Source organism: Engraulis encrasicolus, chromosome 21 (assembly GCF_034702125.1).
Source record: "Engraulis encrasicolus isolate BLACKSEA-1 chromosome 21, IST_EnEncr_1.0, whole genome shotgun sequence".
Classification (NCBI taxonomy): Eukaryota; Metazoa; Chordata; class Actinopteri; order Clupeiformes; family Engraulidae; genus Engraulis; species Engraulis encrasicolus.
In genome coordinates this window covers 41,949,549-41,962,572 of record NC_085877.1, presented here as the reverse complement: position 1 = coordinate 41,962,572, position 13,024 = coordinate 41,949,549, and the positions used below count along the sequence as shown (strand labels likewise).

At 43.8% G+C, this 13,024-nt stretch overlaps 1 long non-coding RNA gene across 1 annotated transcript; it reads right to left on the bottom strand.

Annotated features, from left to right (window-relative positions):
• Positions 1-3,549: 3,549 nt before the first annotated feature.
• Positions 3,550-6,370, bottom strand: LOC134437936 (uncharacterized). The gene is made up of 4 exons (XR_010032510.1): positions 5,983-6,370; positions 4,618-4,687; positions 4,317-4,421; positions 3,550-3,718 (listed from the first exon to the last, which is right to left on the bottom strand). It is a non-coding gene; the product is annotated as an uncharacterized LOC134437936 (long non-coding RNA).
• Positions 6,371-13,024: the final 6,654 nt, after the last annotated feature.

Genomic DNA, 13,024 nt, shown 5'->3' with positions numbered 1-13,024 from the left:
CAGATCGCAAAACAGGTCAGTTGAGATGAACTTCGCTACTTTATTTTCACGTGAAGGTTTCCAGTGACATTTCGAAGCGCACGCTGATGTCCCGGTAGCTCGCTGTCACCAGAGCCATACAGAGGGGAGAGTCGGGCAATCTCCGCCGTGTGCTTAGGCCGACTTCCTCTTTAGCAAAATTAGCTGTTTTAGCTTCTCAGTACTGCTCAGCGTTGCGAATGTTAGTTCCTAGCAGTGGGCGTAGCACATAGCAAATGCAATGCAGGGAATATGACAAGACTTGCTGTTCATAGTAATAACTTCAGATAAACATCACAGATGGTAAACTGTTGTGATTATCACCACCGAGACTGTTGTTGGTTTACATATTTGTGGTGATTACCCCGCAGTATAGTTCGTTAGTCCTTATTTTTGGCTGTTAATGTGGTGGTTCTATGTTGAGTCTATGGAAAGACAGCCGCTTTAGGAACACCCTTATCTCGCTGAAAGGCGGAGCTGCCATTTAATTCCTGGTCCTCCAATTGCGTAACTCTCCCCTCTGTATGGCTCTGGCGGTCACTCCTCTTCGCAAGACTAGCTCTAGGCCTATCAGATTCCTGGCTTGCGTGAGACACAGGTGACACGTGACACAGGTGCTTCATGGGTATTGTAGGCTCGCGAAATCGCATTGTATTGCTTTTGTAGCAAAGACAGTCCGAAGAAAAAAAGACCACAAAATGCGGTGCCTCATCATTCAGAATAGTAACGGACCCGCCAGAATGGCTAGTGAACCTTCGGTATCTACTAGCCAACGCCGACTTTCACCCGCATTTGGCTACCTGGCGTGTGTTAGCGTTAAGCCCTGACACACACACACACACACACACACACACACACACACACACACACACACACACACACACACACACACACACACACAAGTGGTATAATTTTATTATGTCTTACTGTTCCTATTATTGTTGTCTTATATATGTTATGTACCATGCTTTGGCAATACAAAGTTTCTTTTGTCATGCCAATAAAGCACTTTTGAATTTGAATTTGAGAGAGAGAGAGAGAGAGAGAGAGAGAGAGAGAGAAGGAGAGAAAAGGGATGAGAGAGGGAGAGAGAGAGAGAGAGAGAGAGAGAGAGAGAGGGAGAGAGAGAGAGAGAGAGAGAGAGAGAGAGAGAGAGAGAGAGGAGAGAGAGAGAGGGAGAGAGGAGAGAGAGAGGAGAGAGGTAAAGGGAGAGAAAAGGGATGAGAGATGGAGAGAGAGAGAGAGAGAGAGAGAGAGAGAGAGAGAGAGAAAAGGATGAGAGAGGGAGAGAGAGAGAGAGAGAGAGAGAGAGAGAGAGAGAGAGAGAGAGAGAGAGAGAGAGAGAGAGAGAGAGAGAGAGAGAGAGAGAGAGGTAAAGGGAGAGAAAAGGGATGAGAGAGGGAGAGAGAGGGAGAGAGAGAGAGAGAGGTAAAGGGAGAGAAAAGGGATGAGAGAGAGAGAGAGAGAGAGAGAGAGAGAGAGAGAGAGAGAGAGAGAGATAGAGAAGAGGGAGGGGCTGAAATGAGTGAGAGAGAGAGAGAGAGAGAGAGACACAGAGGGAGAAGTAGAGGGAGAGAGAGAAGGGGCGAGAGAGGGAGGGTTAGAATGAGAGAGAGAGACACAGAGAGATAGAGAGAGAGAGAGAAGGGGCGGGAGAGATATAAGGAGAGAGAGAGGGGAGTGGTACATAGACATCACATTGAGGGTGAGACAAAGAAAGAAACACAGGAATTATGTGAAATTGTTCAGTTATGTTCGTACCAGACAGTTTGAGTGTGAGCTAGTGGGTGTCAGAAGGTGTGGCTGAGTGTGTTGTGTGAGTGGGTGTATAGCTGGTGTTTGTGGATGTTGTTCCCAGAGAGAGTAGAGAGAGATATACTTAAAGAATCTCTGTTGTTACCTTCATAGGTTATGTTTTTGGTAACGTTGGTTTGTTAATCTGTTTGTCTGTCTGTCTGTCGACAGGATAGTTAAAAATGTTATGCACAGATTTCAATGAAACTTTGTGGAGTTGTTGGAAATGACAATTGGAACGAGTGATCACATTTTGGTCGGACCCAGACATTTTCAAAAAGATGCAGAATAAGGCGAATTTTGACATTCCGATATCTAGCTCCACGCAGAGACTTGAATTAAAACAAAATAGGTTGGAGCCACAGCACGAAAAGGGGGATTTGTGACAATGAACTCGTCCCTCATCGTCCACGGACTTGCCTAACTTTCGTCTGATTTTGAGCGCTTGAGAGAATCAAAACTAACAATTTTGATGACACCTAACTCGCCCGGAAGCGAATCGCGAGCCGCGAACAGGTCTCACAGCAGGGTGTTAATGGCCCAACGATTACCACATGAAAGGCAATGACAGCCAGCCCGGAACGCGGACTAGCCTTGCTCTTATTGGACGAAAAAGACACGTGACTCAAAGTAAAAGAGCTGCGCTATTGGTTAGCAGCTACGACCTTCTATTGGTCACGTTGGATTAATTTATGCAGACCGTATACAGTAGGTCCGTATAATTATGCAAAAATTATTATTAATAATATACCTAGGTTGATTTTACTTTGTATATTCACATCATTATAGGCTGCACTGTGATGGGGCTTTAGCATGCATGATGTGAATTTATTGATAAAATGAAAATCAATGAAATGAAAATGATTTTTTTAAAAAACGCTTTTAATATCACACCAAACAATGTACACACACTTTGACAAGAACCATGCAACTACACACATACCCTGCAAACAATATACTATATATGCAGTGATGTACACAGCACTCAGGTCACAAATGTACAACTAGGAAACATTTCATTGCCGACAAGTTAAGTTTGGGCAGGCTGTCATCATGCTTTAGCGTACGTATCGCACGCTAGTGCATGGTGCGACGCATTTTGAATTCAAAGCGTGCTCCTCAACGCAACGGTAAAGCGCTTTCATGCACTTTTGACTAGTGACGAGGTTTGCGCAGTTTTCCCGCCGTGTCGGCGACTTTGTTTTGTCACAGCGCATTTCTGTTACTAAACGCAAATATGTTTTGCTGTGCCCTAACCAAAACCACCCCTAAACCTAACCTGTCAGTGAAGTAATGTTTCTGCTGCTTTACTTTTGCCAAGAACAGCGAGATTAGGCGAACTTCTACCTAAATTGTGCCTAAACCAAAACCATCCCTAAACCTAACCTGTCACAGGGCGTTGTGGAGCACGACTTAACTTGAAAATGCGTATTGGACACACGCGATAGTGAGTTCAAATCAGCGTGTCATAGATACGCTTAGCCTATGCATGATGTTTGGGAAGGGCACAATTCATAAAACTCAGAAACATACAATGCTTTTTCAAAAAAGGGTTCTATGTTCCCCGCTGCATCCAAGTAGACTGCTGCCACATTGCTAAGAGCAGGTTGTTGTTACATCTCTGACAGGTTAGGTTTAAGGATAGTTTTAGTCAGGGCACATACAAAAATTGATTTTAGTAAAAGTTGTCAATTCATAGTAAATATGAGGTAAATATGAAAGTAAGAGGAAAAATACTACAGGTACTGCCTTTTAATACAGACTATACAGGTATGTACAACATTATAAACATTGCTGTTGATTTCATGTTCTTCAGACGCCAATCATGCCAGCAGGGTCTACTGAAGGTCTCTGGTCACTGCGTCCTCGTCATACTGCAACAGGCACTCAGTCTCACTTCTGGGAGCTGTAGAAACAACAAATAAATTAATACTTCACCATGCACCTCATATTGACATAGCAAATATATCAATAAGCAAATCATATTGAGCCCAACAGGGATAATCTCCTATTTCAGTCTTCTATGGTCTCATGCACTATGTCTCCCTGCCAGGATATGTAGGATGTAAGAAAATAAATCAAAACATAGCAATGCACAGCATTGAGAACTTATCTATAAAGTAGCACAAGTCATATTGCCAATGTAGGCCAGGGGTGGGGAACCTATGTCTTGAGGGCCGTTTGCGACCCTTGAGGCCGTTTTATCTGGTCCCCGATATAATTTTAATGTTATTCAGCTTCACATAAAATATGACATATTTTGTAAAGGAACCTTAGAAAATACATTTGCAATACAATTAAGTTATATTCAGGGAAGCTGAAGAAGGTGGTGTTTGTTTAAATGTGGCTGCCTTCAATATAGGTCTAAAGTGAAGGGGAAAATCCTGGTTTGTGTTCATAGTACGGCCCTTGGAGAACTTTTACGGCCCCTCGGGTGAATTTGAATTGGCCCTTCGAATGAGAAAGGTTCCCCACCACTGACGTAGGCTATAGGTTAAGCTTACCCTCTTTCACTCTTCTGTGGTGAGACTGTGCCCATTTTGGGTTGACCTCCACACGCGTCTGTAGCACAGCACACAGGATTGCAGGACACAGCATCCTGCAGGACACTTCAAAAAACAAGGGGAACGAATAAATGACCTGTCCAGTTCTATAAAAAAGAATACCCTGAAAAAGAACACCCTGTTGTTTCTACAGCTCCTAGAAGCGAGACAAATGAATTAAATATTTTGCCATGCACCTCATATTGACATAGCAAATGTATCAATGAGCAAGTCATATTGGTCACAAAGAAGTTAATCTTACATTCTTTCAGTCTTCTATGGCGAGTTAGGCCTTCAGGTGACTCGTCTTCGCCATATTATGAGACAGCAGCCTGTGAAAACATGGCAAATAGAATAACCCATTAACCTTGGGTCCTAATATAATACATGGACATAAACTAGCCTACATTATTTAGACAAGGTCAGTAGACCTCCACGTGAAACAATAAGAAAAAGTGACCATACATAAATTTCAATTTCTTGAAGAGGCCATCTACACTTATTTGTGCAACAAGTGCTGTTTTGAGGACCCATCATTTTAAAGGACAGGTTGCCTACTGTTGCAAATGCCAGGGTATTTCACATTGATGTCGGGGTGGCGTGCTCAACTTGACCACTCTGGTCGATATTGAGCTCGCGCTGATACATTGGGCTCGCGTTACTGAGAGCTGCCGCCAGAACTACTCACGGTTAGCTTTCATAATATAGAACGCAACAAGGAAGAATCGGTCGGTTTGGTGAAAGGGCAAGGGATGTTTCAAGGGATGTTAGCTACTCGATACATAGTAGTGACGCTACGACCAAGCTACTAGAGAATGTAATTAAACTAGTCGCTTCGCTACTGCCCAGCACTGAAAACCAACATACCCAGACGGCACACCAGTCTTTCCAACGTCGCCTAGATGCATTTTTTTGCCGCTGTAAAATACATTGGCAAGGCGTCTAAGCGTTAGTTCATCAGCGAAATGCCGGGCAGACGTGAAAAATGAGCAGTGCCCAGCATCTAGTTGATGAGCTAATGCAATAGCATGCTAACGGTAGCCTTTGTCAATCCTTAGGCGGTGGGGGATGGAGACTCCCAACTGAGATCGCTCCCGGACGTGCGGTCCCAGGTGTTTCTATCACTCCCGGACGTGTAGTCCCACCCGATTATATTTCACGTATTATCATATACTGCCACACACAAGCAATTTAGGGTTAGGGTTAGAAACAAAAAACTAACATCAACAACATAACTAGCTCCGCCATATGGCGGTGGTACCGATAGTCTGGCTAGTGGGAGCGAGATGAAAGGGGAGCGTCCTGGGTTGGGAGCGTCAATCAGGGAATCCTTTAGGCAGGGGAAAGGCAACTGAGAACGAGCAATGTCAAACAATTTACCATCAACAAGTATAGTTAACATATTCACTGTTTCACCACAGCATTTTGTCATTACGATGCTCGCAAGTCATCAGAATTTCCTAGCGTACAGCAGCAACTAGTGTAGTCACATTGAGGGGACTTGAGCTACCAGCTATGTAAAGCGGCTGTGCCATAACTTAGCAATGGCGGATCTGTGTTCAGAGGAGCTATTCAATCGCTCTTGAGTACTGAAACTTTAAACCACAGTTGAGTAAAATGTACTTACATGTATATGAAGCCCATTTTCCGTTGGTATGTGAGGAACTTTCCCCCCATATCGCCAAGAAACTTGTAAACCACACAGACAACGCGTGGTTCTGTTCAATCAGGAAGGTGCTGTTGACCGCGGCTGATGGCTTCTTTGTGGCTTGTGTGTGGAATTCGCATTGTGCCAATTCGTTTTACTGCCACCTAAAGGCTTGGTGTAGAACTAATTTAACCAGAGACGGTCTATTTTCAACTAACTTGAACAATCATTGCTTTAGTTCAGAATACCATTTAAAAACCAGAGTGGCCAAGCACATTGATGTTTTTCCTCAAAAGCAGCTGAGGAACCTTTTTAATTCGAAGGGTCACTTCAAAATGTATGTCCAAGAAAGATCATTCAGATGATTCTGTTTTGATAGCCTATTCTGTAGGTTCATTTAAATGTTTATAGCACAGATCGAATTGTTTGATCAACTTAATTTCTGAGCTTATAGTATCATAATAAAATGTACTGGCAGCAAAGCTGTGGCTAGTAGAAATGTTTAATGCAGGGGTGGGGAACCTTTTTCATTCGAGGGGCCACTTCAAATTCCTACCATGGTCATAAAATCCTCCGGGGGCCGTACTATGAACACAAATCAGGATTTCCCCATAAAATTTAGGCCTGTATAGACATATAGACATCTTTAAAGGTAGACACCTTTAAAACAGTGCCCACCTTTTCTAGGTCCCCTGAATATAGGCTAACTTAATTGCATTGGAAATGTAATTTCTAAGATTCCTGTGAAGTTGCAAAACATTATAATGATATCAGGGGCCGGATAAAACGGCCTCAAGGGCCCTCGAGACATAGGTTCCCTACCCCTGGTTTAATGGTTAGTGATTCTGAAAAACACCACTGGGCAGCGTGAAAAAACATAGCCTACACACACACAGACACACACACATTTTAGTAAAAGGCCAAAAAATGCCCTAGGGCCCCCAACAATCCCGTTGCCTAGGGACCCCAAAATCCTAGAAACAGGCCTGCCGACCCCCCACTCCCTCCCACCCACCTGACCTCACCCCACCCCACCCCACTTGAAATTGACTGGGGCAGCTCCCGACCTGATCACTGGCATTTACATATTAAAGGCTCTTCTAAGAAGGGGATGGGAGGGGGGCATGGGGGAGCCGCAAATGCTGTGGCTTGAGGTATGAGGCAATTTAAGGTGCAAAACTCATCCACAAATTCCTCTTTTCATGCAGTGAGCTTTGCACTCTCTGAGTGCTTCTTGTTTGCATGCTATTCTCAAGAACCCATTATATGTAAGAACACGTGTAGTCTCACAGGTCAATAAAATGACGCTACTCTGCTACCACCTACAGGTGGAGAAGCACAAAAGCATTTTTTTTTTTAAAGCTTAAGATGATAAAAAAAATTAAATGGAAAAGGGGGACACAAAAGAGGTATTACACACTAAATACCAGACAATAATGAGCTTTGAGGAGAAATTTGGATTTAGAAACAGAAAGTCATAGCAGAGGTGGAAGCATTATCCTTTTTTCTCGTCCTTCTTTTCCTTTTCGACTGTGTGATTCAGCGTGACATAACTTGAGAGTGTTGCGTGATAGGATCAATATAATACCACCCCTCGCTGCTTTACCTGCTCGCCATGTGTGTGTGTGTGTGTGTGTGTGTGTGTGTGCGTGCCTGTCTGCCTTTCACCCTCATTAACTTAATTACTTTTATCGAGAGCCAACCAGAGCCTGTGTGTGTGTGTGTGTGTGTGTGTGTGTGTGTGTGTGTGTGTGTGTGTGTGTGTGTGTGTGTGTGTGTGTGTGTGTGTGTGTGGAGGTGTGTGTGTGTTTTTACGGCACACTTTGGCGTTCCATCAGATAAACATTATAATAAACGCTGCCGTCCTTAATCTCACCTTTATGCAGACACACACACACACACACACACACACACACGCACACGCACACGCACACGCACGCACCTATATTTAATGTGGGCTTAACACTTGGCCAGAATCACATTAGAGATTTCAAGGCTTAGCGTCCTTGTCGGACGTCTAGCCTATCTCTGTGTCTGTGTGTGTGTGTGTGTGTGTGTGTGTGTGGGTGTGTGCGTGTGTGTGTGTGTGTGTGTGTGTGTCTGTGTGTGTGTCTGTGTGTCTGTGTGTGTGTGTGTGTGTGTGTGTGTGTGTGTGTGTGTGTGTGTGTGTGTGTGTGTGTGTGTGTCTGTGTCTGTGTCTGTGTCTGTGTGTGTATGTGTGTCTGTGTCTGTGTGTGTATGTGTGTCTGTGTGTGTGTGTGTGTGTGTGTCTGTGTGTGTGTGTGTGTGTGTGTGTGTGTGTGTGTGTGTGTGTCTGTGTGTGTATGTGTCTGTGTGTGTGTGTGTATGTGTGTGTGTGTGTCACCCATTCATCCGCTGTTCCACTCGCAGGCATTTCAATATTTCGGAGGCTGACAGGAGACTTTGAATTTGATTCTTATCTCTTGACGGCTTGTCAAGATCTGCAGTCCCCTTTACCAGGCTTCACTGGCCCCCGAGTCCAGAGTCAGGCCTCCTCACCAGGCACAAGGCCAGGGCTGGACTGGACATCTGGCATAGCGGGCATTTTGCGGTGGGCCCGGCACTCTCGTGGGCCTCAATCTTGAGAAATGTAAAAAAATAATCTGAAAATACGTTCCTACATGGGTGCGGGCCACTCATTATGAGGGGACCCTTTAAGCCAAAATTACCCGTGTTCTATTTCTCCCCCAGTCAGGGCCAGTTCTACACAATTTGGTGACCTATAATAGGCAAACACAAACTTTTCTTTTTTGCTCTTTTAGAGATTGGAATTTGCAAACATAGCATCATACATCTGATCGAATACAGCTGATAGTAGCTACATACTATGTGGGTGCATCCCAATATGTGACCTTGCCTCCTCCACTTGTGCTTGTCTCCTCGTCCCGCCTCCTGGCCCCTCCTCCGTGGAGAAAACGATAAAGTTTCCCAGCTGTCAGCCTCGCCACAACAACTTTTGAGGGACTGTTTTTCATTCACCATCCCAATTGCAAATGAGAAAAAGACTTTACAATTGAGCTTTTGCAAGATATTGAAATATAATGCTGTTGTCAGTGATGTCATCATGACGAGAAGCGAGTGGAGGAGGCAAGTGGAGGAGGCAAGGCCACATATTGGGATGCACCCTGTGTGCCCATGAATAACCAGTGTCAATGTAAAGGTCAATGTTCTATTTATCTTGATGTTCTAATTCTGTGGGATATCCAGGCGTCCCCAAGACATTTGGTGTCCTAGGCCAGTGTTTCCCAACCTTTTTTGTCTTGCGTACCCCCTAAGCCTTTTGATTTTACCATGAGTACCCTTGCACTCATGCTCTATGTCTCTTCCCCTATCCCAATGTGACTATGCTCCATTCATTTTACATTTTTTCCAAGTACCCCCTGCAGTGTGCTCACGTACCCCTAGTGGTACACGTACCCCTGGCTGGGAAACACTGCCCTAGGCGACTGCTTTGTCTGCCTATACCTATCGCCAGCCCTGGCCCCAGTTCAGCTCTGCATAGGCACGTTATCAGTGCCGGCCCTACAATGAGTTTTGGCCCCATCCGACACCCCGCTCATTTCGCCCCGGCCCCTGCAAAACAATTGGCAAAACAACGTTTATAATAACTGACAAAAAAAACACTAAAAGTAATGTTATAAATGACCTTGTTTCCCCTGTTGCACTGGTGCAACCACAACCAGGCAGAGCCGCTCCAGCCCTGGCAGGGGGCTCCCCTAGGTGGCCGCTGGTCTCTGCATGAGGTTTCTTCCTGACTATAGGGTTTTTTTTTCTCAGACCTCGCTGAGCTTTTTTTCCCCCTACAATCTATGATTCCAGCGAAAGGGAGTTTTTCCTCACCCCTGATGCCACCAGGGGCCACACCTGAGCGCCCAATCTCTGTGTGACTATCTATGACTTGTGCTAGGCCCAGCCACTATAGACCTTACGCATCTAAGAATCCTGGTCCTAACCTACGTTGACCCTATGACTCTACAATCTCTATCTATCTCTTCTTCCTCTGCCCTCCTGCTATTTCTGCCTCTCCTCTCTACCTCTCCTTTTAAATCCATCTCTAACAATTATGTTTTTTCCCACTTGTTAAGCACTTTGAGTTACATGCCTTGTATGACACAGTGCTATACAAATACAATTAAATTATTACTCCGGAACGCACAGAGGAGCCTGCTGTAGAATTCAGACTCTGAATCAGAGGATAAAGTTTGGCCCAAAGGAGCCTTGGCCCGCTACAGTGAGAGAGACTACCCACGGCAGCCTTGAGCTCCGAAAATGTCAACACGCTAGTATGTCTCAGCAACTGGTTGAAAGAGAAGAAGTAATCTGTTAAATGTATCCTGTAGTGGTGTGCATTGGCACTGCCCTCGCGATTCGATTCGATTACGATTCGGAAGGTAGCGATTCGATTCGATTCGATTCTATGCAATTCGATTCGATACGATTCAATTCTACAATGCATTGCAATGCATTACATTTCTACTGAAGGCAAAGCAAATGTTTCATCAGTCATGATGAGGCAATATAAGTAGTCATATAGTGAGCAACAATTTATTGGCTGTTTTCTGTATCAGTCTGTGTCAGTCTTGCAATGCTTTGAAGTGCTTTTATTTAATTTAATTTTCATTTGCTCCCGAAATATCCATGGAAGTAAAAAAATTGCTGCATCGACTCTGGAACTTGCTGCATTGAATTGGATCGTCCATGTCTCGCATTGCATTCCCAGGTGAAAAAGTGGTTCAATTTAGTACAATAAAAGCACAACTGAAGTGTACTTGTTAAATGTTAAAGTGTACATGTTAAAAGTGCACTCATACTTTTTGTGCTAAGAAAAAGTATGTTTACAATATGCTTATTTAAAGTGTACTTAAAATTAGATGTAATTAAGTTGCTCTCAAAGAAAGTACACTTAGCCAACCATACTTAAAGTGCACTTGGAAGATGTTTGGCTAAAGTGTATTTAGAGGAATATACTAATAGTGTTCTAATAGTGAACTTACTAAAAGTGTATTTTTTAATAACATATTGCAATTGCACTTTTTTTAAGTGCACTATGATTATACTTCACCCAAGTGACTTCGAAGTGTGATTTTCTATAGTGCGCTTTAAAGTAAATCACTTTAACATATTGGAAGTATACTTTTTCTAAGTGCACCATGATTGTACTTCACCCAAATATATTCAAAGTGTGCTTACACAAAGTGCATTTACCCATCATGCACCATCATGCATGTACCATCATGCAATGCACTTCTTGGAGCTACATTTCTCAAACAGAAAGCCATTTACCTCTAAGGAATATCTTTGGTTTGCATGAAAATATTACTCATTGTTATATTCTGCGTTTATTGTAGGGTTTTTATTTTATTTTAAGTGGAACACAAAAAAATGACCATGTTCCCACCGTCATTACGATGGTCATGTATACCTTCTGGTATATATAGGCTCACACTTCCCATTATGTCATTGTGGCAGGTAAGTCAGATGTGGTTGACCAAACAAAAGATGTTGAATCTAAATGAGTAACCAAGAGCGGAACAGTGGTGCAAGATTGAGTTGAAGTGATATGTGTATCTGAAATCTCTGTCCAGATGTACAATGACTGTAAATGTCAGTCAGGCTAGATTAGATTAGATTAAACTTTATTTATCCCCAAGGGGAAATTCTTTTTCCAGTTTGCTCTGTAGATTAAAAAGAGAAGTAAAAATAATATAAAAATAAAAAAGTAGATAAAAATAAAAAAGGTGATCATGCAGAAAAGTCCAGGAGTTTCTCTTTGTCCTTAATGGACAAATTATAGAGTTGCATGGCTCTAGGGACAAATGATTTCCCCAGTCTGTCAGTCCTGAATTTCAGTGCTCTCAGTCTCCATCTGAACACACTCTTTTGTTGGATGATTGTGTTGTAGAGTGGGTACTTATTGTCCAAGATGGTGAGCAGTTTGCTCAAAGATCTTCTATCTGACAATGAAGTGAAGTTCTCCAGCTCTTCTCCCACAACGGAGCCAGCTTTCCTCACCAGTCTGTCAAGCCGCGCAACATCTCTCTTCCTTATGCTTCCACCCCAGCAGACCACTGCATAAAAAAGTACACTGGCAACCGCAGATTGATAGAACATAGTGAGGAGTGTGTTGCACACATTGAAAGATATACTTCAGGAAGTATAGCCGACTCTGTCCTTTTTTGTATACTGCATCTGTATTGGCAGACCAGTCTAGTTTGTTATCCAGATATACCCCCAGATACTTATATGTGCTTACAATCTCCACCTCAACACCATCAATGGCGACAGGTTCCAGAGCTGGCTTGGACCTCCGAAAATCCACCACCATCTCCTTGGTCTTTGTGGTGTTGAGTTGAAGGTGGTTGATTTTGCACCAATGCACAAAGCCTTCCACCAGACTCCTGTACTCCTCCTCCTGCCCCTCCTTTATACAACCTACAATTGCAGTGTCGTCAGAGAACTTCTGCATGTGGCATGACTCTGTGTTGTAACTAAAATCTGAGGCATACAAGGTGAAAAGGACAGGAGAAAACACAGTACCTTGGGGCGCTCCTGTGCTGCACATTAAAGTGTCTGAGAGGCAGTCTTTGAGTCTGACAAACTGTGGCCGCTCTGTAAGGTAGTCAGTGATCCAGTTGACTAGGAGGGCGTCCACACCCATCTGCAGGAGCTTCTCTCCCAGTCTCTAGGGTTGGATGGTATTGAAAGCACTGGAAAAGTCAAAGAACATGACTCTCACAGCGCTATTCCCTTTATCCAGATGAGAGTGTGTCCTGTGCAGTAGGTATGAGATGGCATCATCCACTCCAACCTTCTCCCGGTATGCAAACTGCAGTGGGTCCTGTGCATGGCTCACCTGTGGTCTTAGGGTATTCAGCAGCAGCCTCTCCATCGTCTTCATGATGTGTGAAGTGAGTATGCATGCATATCAATAATGTGACCTCTGGATGTGTTCAATGTACACGTGCTGAGTAACAGCATGGATTACATGGATTGTTACATT